General features: G+C 39.4%; 1 non-coding gene across 1 annotated transcript; it reads right to left on the bottom strand.

Moving 5' to 3' along the window:
- Positions 1–6: 6 nt before the first annotated feature.
- Positions 7–10,284, bottom strand: LOC102243354. The gene is made up of 3 exons (XR_001362276.1): positions 10,084–10,284; positions 2,816–2,852; positions 7–1,080 (listed from the first exon to the last, which is right to left on the bottom strand). It is a non-coding gene; the product is annotated as an uncharacterized LOC102243354 (transcript).
- Positions 10,285–12,039: the final 1,755 nt, after the last annotated feature.

Below are 12,039 nucleotides of genomic sequence, written 5' to 3'. Positions count from 1 at the left end.
AAATCAAAATCTGTTACTGCACTACAGAGTACAAATGCTCGGCCTGCTATACAGTTATTCCATCTAATATTTGTATCATTATTTATACCATCTAAACATAAAACAAGTGCTTGTAGGAGGTCCACTAAAATTTCAAAAGCATCATGCCTGCCTGTCCACTGAGAATGGCAAATTTCCTTCAGTTCTTTACCCCTTTCTTCATTGTTCTGAAAGAGGACAGAAATTACATTGTCAAGCTCTAAAAGCAGTTGTGGTGATCGATGGAAAAAAGAACAAACTTCCTCAATTGTTCCTAACGCAACAGACACTCCCATAACAGGCACCGATTTTGCCAACCACATATTTAAGGCACAGGAAGAGCAGAGTGTGTAGACAGCTTGGGGATATTTCTCCAAAAGTCTAGAAGCAACAACTTTCATTTTGGAAGAAAATCCACTGGACACAATGTAAGCCTGGCCACGACAATATTCCATGTTTAATCCCCACTTCTCAGTTATCGTAGTGTGAAATTTCATAGCCAAAATTTCGGCATCAGCTTCATAAGGCAGGAAACCCACAAATTCCTCTCGCAGGTTATGAGCTTCGTCAACAAACCTCACCAACACAGGCAGGTGCTCTTCCCCTGCTATGTCCACTACGTCGTCAGTGATAATCGAAAAGAAGTGAGAGTCTCTCACTTCCCTGAGCGTTTCTTCCCGAATGCAGCTCTCACAGATCTCTAGCATCTGTTTCTGCTGTGCTTTTGAACAGAACAGTGTGTTGACTGCTGTTGTCTCAAAGCGCTTTCTCAGAACCTCTTCACCAGAATTTATTCGGCACTCCAACAGTGCCTGAAAGTTATCAGGAGTAAAGAGACCTTCTGGGATTTCATCAGCTTCATGTCCATCAGAGATATGTTTTCTTTTCCCATAAGAATCAAAATTTCAAATAAAGATTTTAAGTATTCTTTGTTTTCCTTCTCCTCAAGGGTTAAAGGTAAAATGTCTTCATCCTGTTCTTCACCCCCTTCTGTATTGGAGTTCTGAGCATTGGTGTTGTTGATCTCTTTATGTTTTTGTTCCTGTTCAGAAGTTTCGTCAACTGGAAAACAAAGAATTTTAAAAACAGGCTTATGAGGAACCATACAAACAAAAAATGCATTCTTGATTTTTTAAATACTTAAAATCCACTAACTCATTTATTCAACATTCACAGAACACCTACTGGACCACAGACTAGGACAGAGATTACACTCTAGTGGGGAAGACAAACACTGTGAACAGAGATATATTTTAAAAACTTAAGGTACATCACATATTAAGTAATAAGACAGTATGTGCCCTCAGAAAAAGGAAGGGGAAGAGAATATTTATGACATACTGTGCTGACATTCTATGTTTCCCATTACTCCCTCTATAGGCAGATGGTATCAACCCCATTTGACAAATGATAGTAAATAACCGCTCAAGGCCATAGATGCAGTTAGAAAGATGGAGATGAGCCCTAGCTGGGTGGCTCATTGGTTGGAGCATTGTCCCCCACACCAAAAGGTTGTGGGTTTGATCCCCAGTCGGGTACGTACAGAAGGCAACCAATCAATGTCTCTCTCTCACATTGATGTTTCTCTCTTCTTCCCCCTTCCTGCTCCCCCAAATCAGTAAAAACATCCTCAGGTGAGGATTTAAAAAAAAAAAAAAGAGGTGAACTTGAAATCCAAGTTTGTCTGGCTCCAAGGTTCATACTGATACTGTTTTTATTGCTATACTTATATATGGGAGATGAGACACCTATAAAAACTAATGTAGTTCTCTGTAAAAAATCAATAAAATATATTAAAAAAAACAAAACAAAAACTAATGTAATGTAAAGTATGTTCATATAATTTCCAGGGCTAATACTAGACTATTAGAAATCTTAGCCTAATTTCTTTTTTTTTCATTATTTAGAGAATACTTAATTAGTTTCTGTAATCAAACCCATGTAGATTAAGACCTTACATATTTAATACAGGGTGTTACCCCTGTACAAATGGAAAAAATTATGTTGAACGTTTCTAGACCAATATGGCTGTTAATTTCTGTACAATGCCAACCCAACACAGTACAACTGGGATAGTTTTTCCAAATTAGCCTAATTTCTTCATATTTGGATGGCCCTGCAGTGAAGTGTCCTGCCTACAGTCATATACACAACCCTGCAAGTCCTGGCCCCTGTGGTCCCCCTGAGTTCATTTCTAACCATCATGGGTTTTAGAAGCTCCAACAACAAAATGAATGTAGTTCCTCAAATCTGGCACCCTGTTTCAAGCCACTCTACCTCTGCAAAGAATATCCTTCCCTTTTTCTTTGCCTGAATCCATGTCTCCTCATCTGTAAAGGGGGAAAATAACAGTCCATCTAGAGGTATGTTACTTCAGGGCTATTGTAAGAATTAAATTAATTGATATAGGCATCAGTACCTGCAGAAAGGCTTTTGGACTCCTACCCTCTATAAGACTAAGTATCCCCACAGCATTTACTCCTTAATTACCAAGAACCTATTATGCACTACATATTGGATGGACAGATTCTACTTCTGTCCTTATTGCTACCTTCCCTTCCCTGTACTGGAACACTCTGTGTGCCTGCCACCCGCTACCACACTGAGAGCACCGAGTGGGCAAAGTGAATGGTGTATTAGCACTCAATAAAGACAAACTGAACTAAGGTTTTAGTTGCACAGACAATTCCAAAACATTCTCACAGGTTTTGAACATAAAACATATTTATTTGTCCTTACCAGGTCAAGGCCTTTTTAAAAGGCATTCAGAAGTTGAGTCATTAACACTAGCACTTACTTTTTTTCTGTTTCAGTGTCCTGATTTCATCTTCACTCTAAATGACAAGAAAAAAAGAAAAAAACCATCTTTATGAAAAGTCAACTCTAGCATATTACGTAGACTCACAAGTAAAAAGCATATTTGGAGTCAAATTTAATTCTCTCAAGAGCATACATTCTTTAAAAGAAATACATTCTTCAAACAGATAGATGATGGGAAAACTAGAACAATTAATTTGCTCATGACTCCAAGCTTATAATAAAATACTAGAGGAGAAAGAACACAACATTTAATTTACTTTATATCTAAATCATTGGATTATAAGTGTTTTATTGGCTAATAAAAGGCATGAATGTATACCATAGCATGAGATAAAATCCGAGGGGACACAAAATCATGTGCCCTACCTCCTGCTACTCTAACCCAGGGGGATAATATGTAAGAGGGAATTGCTAGATTCCAGAACCTAACATAAAAGCTATGAGAAATCCCTAGGAAGCAGAAGGTGACACAGTGCCAGTATGGAAAAAAAATGAGTGCATATAGCAGAGATAGGCAAGTGGCACATAAAGGGTTAGATTAAGGAAGAACTTCCCAATTGTGTTCTTTTCTCTCTCTCCAACCCACTGCAATGGTTACTATTCCAGGGCAGGAAAGCAGCAGTACCAGTGACAGCTGGAGACAGCGGGTATCTGCTGGGCAGCATGGGACATGATACTGATATGAAGAAATGTCAGCAGGCTAGCTATCCCTCTTCATCCTGTGGGCTGCCAGAGTTACATGGATGACAGATCTGGAGCAGTGTGCCTGCTGCAAGGTGTCTGAGATTCCCTGAGATGGGGGTTGGAAGGTGGGGGTGGGGAAAGACAGAGTATAGGGAAATAATAGCTACAGGATGGAAGTGTTGAGCTCCTCACCCCTGGTACACATTACTAAGAAGAAAGCTGATTTAGAGTACTGTTGTGTAGTGTCAATATTTTCCAGAAAAACAAATAAATATAATAGAGGTAAAGAAATGCATGAAAAAATCAGAACAGGATGTAGTTTAGCAAAACTGAAAATGTCAAATATTTTTTACAAAGACAGGTCACCTAAAAACAATCAAGAATCAGGCTGACAGATCGCCTCAGGCAAAGGCTAGATTAGCACCTCCCCAGAGGACAGAAGTTTTCCGCGGCAGACACAGCTGATTCACACAGCCAGTCGGCCTGGTGGTCAAATCCCTCTAGTATTAACTACAACAATCAAGGCTCAACTAGAACAAGACTGCGCACAAAGACCACTAGAGGGTGCACCAAGAAAGCATAAAAAATGCGGAGACAAAAAAACATGACAGAAATGGACGATATAGAGCTAAAAAACGCAATTTTGAGGGCTTGCAGGTGGGGGGGGGGGGGGGGGGGGGGGGGGGGGGTGGGAGGTAATGAACCAAAGACCTTGTATGCATATATGCATGTCCCATGGACTCAGACAATAGGGTGCTGAAGGCCTGGGGTGGGGGAGGGCAGGGGCAGGCTGAAGGGGGTCAATGGGGGGAAAAAGGGGACATATGTAATACTTTCAACAATAAAAAATTATTTAAAAAAAAATAAACCCATGTCTGGAAACTAGAAACAAGAAGTATCCCATGTTAAAGAAATCACAAAGTATTGCTGACCAATGAAAGCACTACATGTCTAAAACTGTGAGATACAGCAAAAACATACTTAGAGAGACATTTATAACTAAATATACATAAATATGAGCTAAACATTCAAGAAGCTAGAAAAAGCCAACACCCAAATCCCTCAATCAAGAAGAAACCAATAAAATAGCTCACAAGTACTTCAATCATTGACAAAAGTAATCACTATTTCTTCAAAAAGATTATTAAAATAGTTTTAAGGGCAGAGAAAGGGAAACATTCCAAATCCTAGATGAAGTTCATAAACTTTTAGAAACATATAAAACACACAGAAGAGAAAACCAATAAATAAATTGAAATGGCAATCAAAATATTTCCCTACTCACTATAGCGCTCTGATGGTTCTACCACGTTCAATCTAATTTTCAAGAGCATATATTTACTTTATACAATTTTTCTAGAAAAATACAGAGTGAAAAAAGGAAAGCTATCCAGGTCATTTTATGAGACTAATAGAACATTGCTACCATAACTGGATAAAAGTGCATAAAAAGAAATTATAGGCCAACACTGTTAAATGCAAGATCCTAAATAAAATATTGACCAACTGATTCCAATACTGTATAAAAACAGGGATCTATTGCAATCAATTAGGGTTCATCACAGGAATGTAAAGATGGTTCAACATCAGAAAACCCATCAGTTATTCACCACATTAAAGAGTGAAAAAAAATATTGTGAACTTTTCTATTCAACAGATGCAATGAAAGCTTTTAATAAATACAACAAATTATAACAGAAACTCTGAATATGAGTATTAAAAGGTAATGAAGGGAATTTTCCTAGCTTGACAAAAACAACAGCAAACATCAGACTTAATGGAACAAGGCAAGTATACTAGCTGTGATGTTATTGGGACTGTTCAACACAGCAGTACAGATCTTGACTAAACAATACAACAGAGAACAGAAAAAATTAAAATAAGAATTGGAACAGGAGAATCAAGATGGGGGCATAGGTAAACACCGGTACTCACTGCCTCCCACAACCATATCAAAATTACAATGAAAATACAGAACAACCATCATTCAGCACTGCCTGAAATCTAGCTGAATGGAAGTCCTAAAACTAGACAATTAAAGAAAAAAAAGCACATTGAGACTGGTAGGAGGGGTAGCAGTGCGAAAGGGCTGGTCCGACAACCATGTGTGACTTTTTTTAATCGAAGGGATATCTGGGATGCGGAGGCTTCCTGGGAGAAGCCAGTGATCCCAGCCCCACACCAGACCTTTTAGCACAGGGTTCCAGTGCTGGGAAGAGAAGTTCCCCGTAACTTTGGGCTGTAAAAATGAGCAGGGATTGTGGCTGAGCACCACAGAGGCTGCTGGAGTCACAGTAGTTCCTTTTAAAGGGGCAGTGCACAGACTTACTTGGTCTAGCTCTCTCTGAGAGCCAGCGCTGGGGCAGTGGCTTGGGAGGAATCCAGGTACATACTGGGAAGAACTGGATTGTCTGGCACTGGAGCAAGAACTTGGGGGGCAGCATTCTCGACAAAAGTGCTGGCAGAGGTCACTGTTCCTATGCTGAGACCTCCCCCATCACAGAGCTGACTGGCAAGTGCCATATCTGAGTTTTCATCAGCCTGGCTCACATCGTTCCCTTCGCCATGGTGATTCCCTGAGATCCTGCCCCACCCAATTTGCAGCTCCACCCAAGCTATTTGCAGTGGCTTTTCAGCTTTTCCATATGAATGGCCTGTCCTGGCTCAGGCTTCAGACTTTCCTAAAATCTCTCAAACAAGCAGCTGCTGGCATAGAGTCCCCCAATCCTCTCAGTAAGAGGTGCCAGGCCTGGCACTAGCAGCAGCTTGCCTTGTTTCACAGCTTGGCCTTTCCTGGGCACTTCTAAGCCCAAGGTAAGTAGCAGCCATCTGCAGATTGCTCTATAGCTCCTGACAGGTAACCGAAAGCAGGGCTCAGGCAGTGGCTGACTTTGCACCTCCAGGGGGGCCCCAGAGCCAGTGCACCAGGTGGACAGCTTCAGACCATACCAGATTACAACTCTACACATCCACGAGCAACAAACTCAAGGAGCAGACTCAGTGAGCACCAAAGCCACACTAAAGCAAATCCTACTCCATAGAGATGTCTCCTGCACAGCAGCTCTTCCACTGTAGTCACAGCTGGTCCTCACAGCCAAATGGCCTGGGGGTCAATTCCTCCCAGTGACACCAACAGTAATCAAGGCTCAACTACAAGACAGAGTACACAGCCCACACAGGGGTGTACCTAGACTGTCCAGCTTTGGTGACTGGGGAGGCTGAGCCACTGGGCCCTACAGGACACCTACTACACAAGGCCACTCTACCAATTCCAGGAGACATAGCAGCTCTACCTAATATATAGAAACAAACACAGGGAAGCAGCCAAAATGTGGAGACAAAGAAACATGTCACAAATGAAAGAAAAGAAATAATCTCCAGAAAAAAAGAACTAAATAAAATGGAAGCAAGCAAACTACTAGGTACAGAGTTCAAAACAATGGTTATAAAGGTGCTCAAAGATCTTAATGAGAGCTTCATGGGACTTAATGAGAATTTCAAGGATCTCAGTGAGAATTTCAAAGACATAAAAAGGACCAGTCAGAAATTAAGCATACAATAACTGAAATAAAGAATAATTTACAGGGATTCTACAGTAGAGGATTCCGAGAATCAAATCAACGATTTGGAAAATGAGGAAGCAAAAAACACCCAATCAAAAGAAGGGGGGGGGGGAGAATCCAAAAATATGAAGATAGTATAAGGAACCTCTGGGACAACTTTAAGCATACCAACATTCACATCATGGGGGTGCCAGAAGGAGAAGAAAGAGAGCAAGATATTGAAAACCCATTTGAAGAAATAATGACAGAAAACTCCCCCTACCTGGTGGAGAAATAAACTTACAAGTCCAGGAAGCATAAAGAGTTCCAAACAAGATGAACCCAAAGAGGTCCACACCAAGACATCACGTAATTAAAATGCCAGGAATTAAAGACAAAGAGAGGATCTTAAAAGTAGTGATAGAAAAGCAGTTACCTACCTACAAGGGAGCTCTCATATAACTGTCAGCTGACTTCTCAATAGAAACTATGCAAGTAAGAAGGGAGTGGCAAGCAATATTCAAAGTGATGAATAGCAAGGACCTATAACCAAGATTACTCTTCCCAGCAAAGCTATCATTTAGAACTGAAGGTCAGATAAAGAGCTTCACACACAAGAAAAAGCTAAAGGAGTTTATCCCCACCAAACCAGTATTATATGAAATGTTGAAGGGTATTCTTTAAGAAGAAGAAGGAAAAAAAGATTAAAAATATAAACAATAAAATGGCAATAAAAACATAATTATCAGCAGTTGATTCTAAAAATAAACAAATAAGGAATCTAATGAACAAAATAAACTGATGAATAAAATAGAACCAGAGGCATAGAAACATGGAACAGACTCTCAAATCTCAGAGGGAAGTGGGGTGGGGGTGGGAGAGAGATTAATCAAAGAACATATGCATATATGCATGACCTATGGACACAAACAGTAGGATGGTGAAAAAGAATTGGAAGAAAAGGCAAATTTGTCCTTATTTGTAGATTGTCCTTGTTTGTAGCTAATATAATCAACTACATAGAAAACCCGGCATACTAATAGGATTAACTTTTTTTTTCTTTTTTTTACAAATCTCACAGATTCTTGATAACATTTAATAACATATAATATATATATAAAATTGATTTCAGGGAGGAAAGGGAGAGGGAGAGATAGACAGAAACATCAACGATCAGAGAGAATCATGGATTGGCTGCCTCCTGTATACCCACTACTGGGGATTGAGCCTGCAACCCAGGCATGTGCCCTGACCAGGAATCGAACCATGACCTCCTGGTTCATAGGTTGATGCTCAATCAGAGCCATGCCAGCTGGGCAATGTCTTACTTTCTGATTCCCGCCTGAGGGGGGAACCCTTCCCAAAGGCCAGACCAGCAAGGGGCTTCTTTTCCAGCAGAAAGTGCCCATAGGTGTTACAGGATTAATATTAAAGAGCCTTCAAAACTGCTGGAAACAATCTCATCTAGAATACATAAACAATACCAAAAACCATAATGTATTTAGAAAGTAATCTAAAGAAAAATGTACATGTTTTCTTTTATGAAACTGCAACAATGCCTTAGCTGGTTGCTCAGTGGTTAGAGCGGGGCCTGCAGACTGAGGATCTCGAGTCCTATTCCGGTCAAGGGCATGTACCTCGGTTTCAGGCTTGATTCCTGGCCCCGGTCGGGGTGCATGCTGGACGAAACCTATCGATGTATCTCTCTCACATTGATGTTTCCCTCTCTGTTTCTCCCTCTCCCCTCTCCCTTCGACTCTCTCTAAAAAATCAATGAAAAAAATATTCTCGGGTGAGGATTAACAACAACAACAAAAAATTCCAACAGGACAGAATGGAGCTCCAGAAACAGCCCTGCATATATGTGAATTTGTATATGACAGAGGTGGCAGGTTATACCAATAGAAGAAAGGATGGATTAATAGAGCATGCTGGGAAAACTGGTCTTCTCTATAAGAAGAAAAATAAAATTAGATTTCTACTGCACACAATACATACAACTCCAAATGGATTAAAAATCTAAATATGAAAGGTAAACATGAAGGAAATTATATATAAATGTTGTCTTAAAGAAAGCACATAATTGGTAGAGTGAAATGACATATATTAAAGACACTAGCATGGATACCTACAGGGAGGGTAGGAATGGGGTAATACAGGAAGAAGGAAAAATAAACAAAATAAGTGTCTTATTAGTGGTAATGATAAGAGAAAGCCATGGACTGAGGAGTCTGAGTAATTTAATTTTGTTGGCCTAAGGTTAACAAAGAGCAGGTAGGTTTCAATCATCTAAAGCAGGGGTCCTCAAACTACGGCCCGCGGGCCACATGCAAATACAAATATTGTATTTGTTCCCATTTTGTTTTTTTACTTCAAAATAAGGTATGTGCAGTGTGCATAGGAATTTGTTCATAGTTGTTTTTTTTAAACTATAGTTCGGCCCTCCAACGGTCTGAGGGACAGTGAACTGGCCCCCTGTTTAAAAAGTTTGAGGACCCCTGATCTAAAGGATATCAAAGGAATATAAAAACACACATAAATGATGCCATATACAGAGATTGAAAAGCTTTTTCTAAATCCTGTCAGTACTTAATAGCAATAGAATCCTATCTCTAGGTAAAACTATCCATGTCTTAACTTTTAAACTTTCCCTTTCTGTATCCATATGTGCTAAATTCTGGAAATATACCTCAGTTCCACTTTTCTTACTATAAAAGAAAAGGTAATGTTTTGTTTTTCTTCATAAAAAGGAAAGGAGATAGTAGCCTGTAATCAACAGCACACTTTGGCCCAAGCCAATGAGTATCAATTGGCTAAATTTGAGAGACATTTTCCAATTTAAATACTGTAACAAAGTTATCATTTTACATCCTGGCTACTTCAATAATAACCATAGCATTCATTTCCTGTATAGGTACCTTTGAAATAGAGAGTAACTTAGTTCAATTTTAACATGAATATATCTATTTGATTTCATAGTATACCGGGGATTGGGAAAGCTGAAAGCATATTGACATACCAATTCTTTTATTCGTTTTCTGTGTCTACTATGTGGATTGTTCAAATGACTGGTAAGATCAAATATTGTTGGTATTGCATTATCTCGAAGAACTGTCCTATAAGGACTCTGAAAAAGAAAAATGTGTTAATTCAGAGCTAGTCCTTAAGAATGTATTACATATAAATAAAATTCTACATTAATGATTTCTCCAGTACTCCTTCAACTCCAGCTCTAAAGTACAGAGAAACCTGAAGAATTAATGATGTCAATCCAAGTCAGCTTATTATTTCTAGCTCTTTTCATATTTGCCCTTTTGGTAATCATACTATTATAAATTAGGGAACTGAAATAATGATAGGCATAAAAAATAAAATGTATTTGCATTTTGTATATCCTATATAATAAAAGGCTAATATGCAAATCGACCAATGGCAGAACGACTGGTCGCTATGATGTGCACTGACCACCAGGGGGTAGACGCTCAATGCAGGAGCTGCCCCCTGGTGGTCAGTGTGCTCCCACAGGGGAGCGCCGCTCAGCCAGAAGCCGGGCTTATGGCTGGCCTGGCGAGCACAGCAGTGGCGGGAGCCTCTCCCGCCTCCATGGCAGTGCTAAGGATCCCCAGAGGGCTCCTGGACTGCGAGGGCGCAGGCTGGGCTGAGGGATACCCCCCCCACCCCGAGTGCTCGAATTTTGTGCACCGGGCCTCTAATCCTCTAATATATATGTATTTTTCCCCCTAACTCAGAATCCCAGCTATTTTATCTATTCTGTTCTTCCATTAGCCCACCCAATCTATAGTAGACACAAAAGTTTCTAAGAAAATCTAGTGTATGTTCTATAATAAGTTTCCCTCCTTTACCGGTTGTTCAGTCCACTTTTGCTACTATTTCTGAGAAGCATCAAGGCACAATGAAATAATGTTGGACTGGGACACATGAGACTTAGAAACTAGTCCAAACTCTAACAGTGACTCACCATATACAGTATATAATACATATAATACTTTCCCATTGTGGACTTCAGTTCCTCTTCTGAATAAAATTCAGGTATTGAACTAGATTCATATTTCCAAAAAATGAAAATATTCAAATACTAATGAACAAAATGCTTGCCATTTCAGTTATGCCATCTGTACTTTTACACAATCTACTCACTTTTTTAGTTAACATTGTAATAAGCAATAAAAATTACAAAATAATGGTTTGATGGGCTGGTTATATTTTTAACTCATTAAAAAACTTCTAAAATAAAGTGATGCATGTGCTACCTGAAATCACTCATACCCCAGTGATATATGTGTGTGTGTGTGTGCGCGCACACACACACACACATATATCACTGGGGTATGAGTGATTTCAGGTAGCACATGCATCACTTTATTTTAGAAGTTTTTTAATGAGTTAAAAATATAACCAGCCCATCAAACCATTATTTTGTAATTTTTATTGCTTATTACAATGTTAACTAAAAAAGTGAGTAGATTGTGTAAAAGTACAGATGGCATAACTGAAATGGCAAGCATTTTGTTCATTAGTATTTGAATATTTTCATTTTTTGGAAATATGAATCTAGTTCAATACCTGAATTTTATTCAGAAGAGGAACTGAAGTCCACAATGGGAAAGTATTATATGTATTATATACTGTATATGGTGAGTCACTGTTAGAGTTTGGACTAGTTTCTAAGTCTCATGTGTCCCAGTCCAACATTATTTCATTGTGCCTTGATGCTTCTCAGAAATAGTAGCAAAAGTGGACTGAACAACCGGTAAAGGAGGGAAACTTATTATAGAACATACACTAGATTTTCTTAGAAACTTTTGTGTCTACTATAGATTGGGTGGGCTAATGGAAGAACAGAATAGATAAAATAGCTGGGATTCTGAGTTAGGGGGAAAAAATACATATATATTAGAGGATTAGAGGCCCGGTGCACAAAATTCGAGCACTCGGGGTGGGGGGGGTATCCCTC

This window comes from Myotis brandtii, unplaced genomic scaffold (genome assembly GCF_000412655.1).
Source record: "Myotis brandtii unplaced genomic scaffold, ASM41265v1 scaffold244, whole genome shotgun sequence".
Lineage (NCBI taxonomy): Eukaryota > Metazoa > Chordata > Mammalia > Chiroptera > Vespertilionidae > Myotis > Myotis brandtii.
This window is presented reverse-complemented; position numbering and strand designations above follow the sequence as displayed.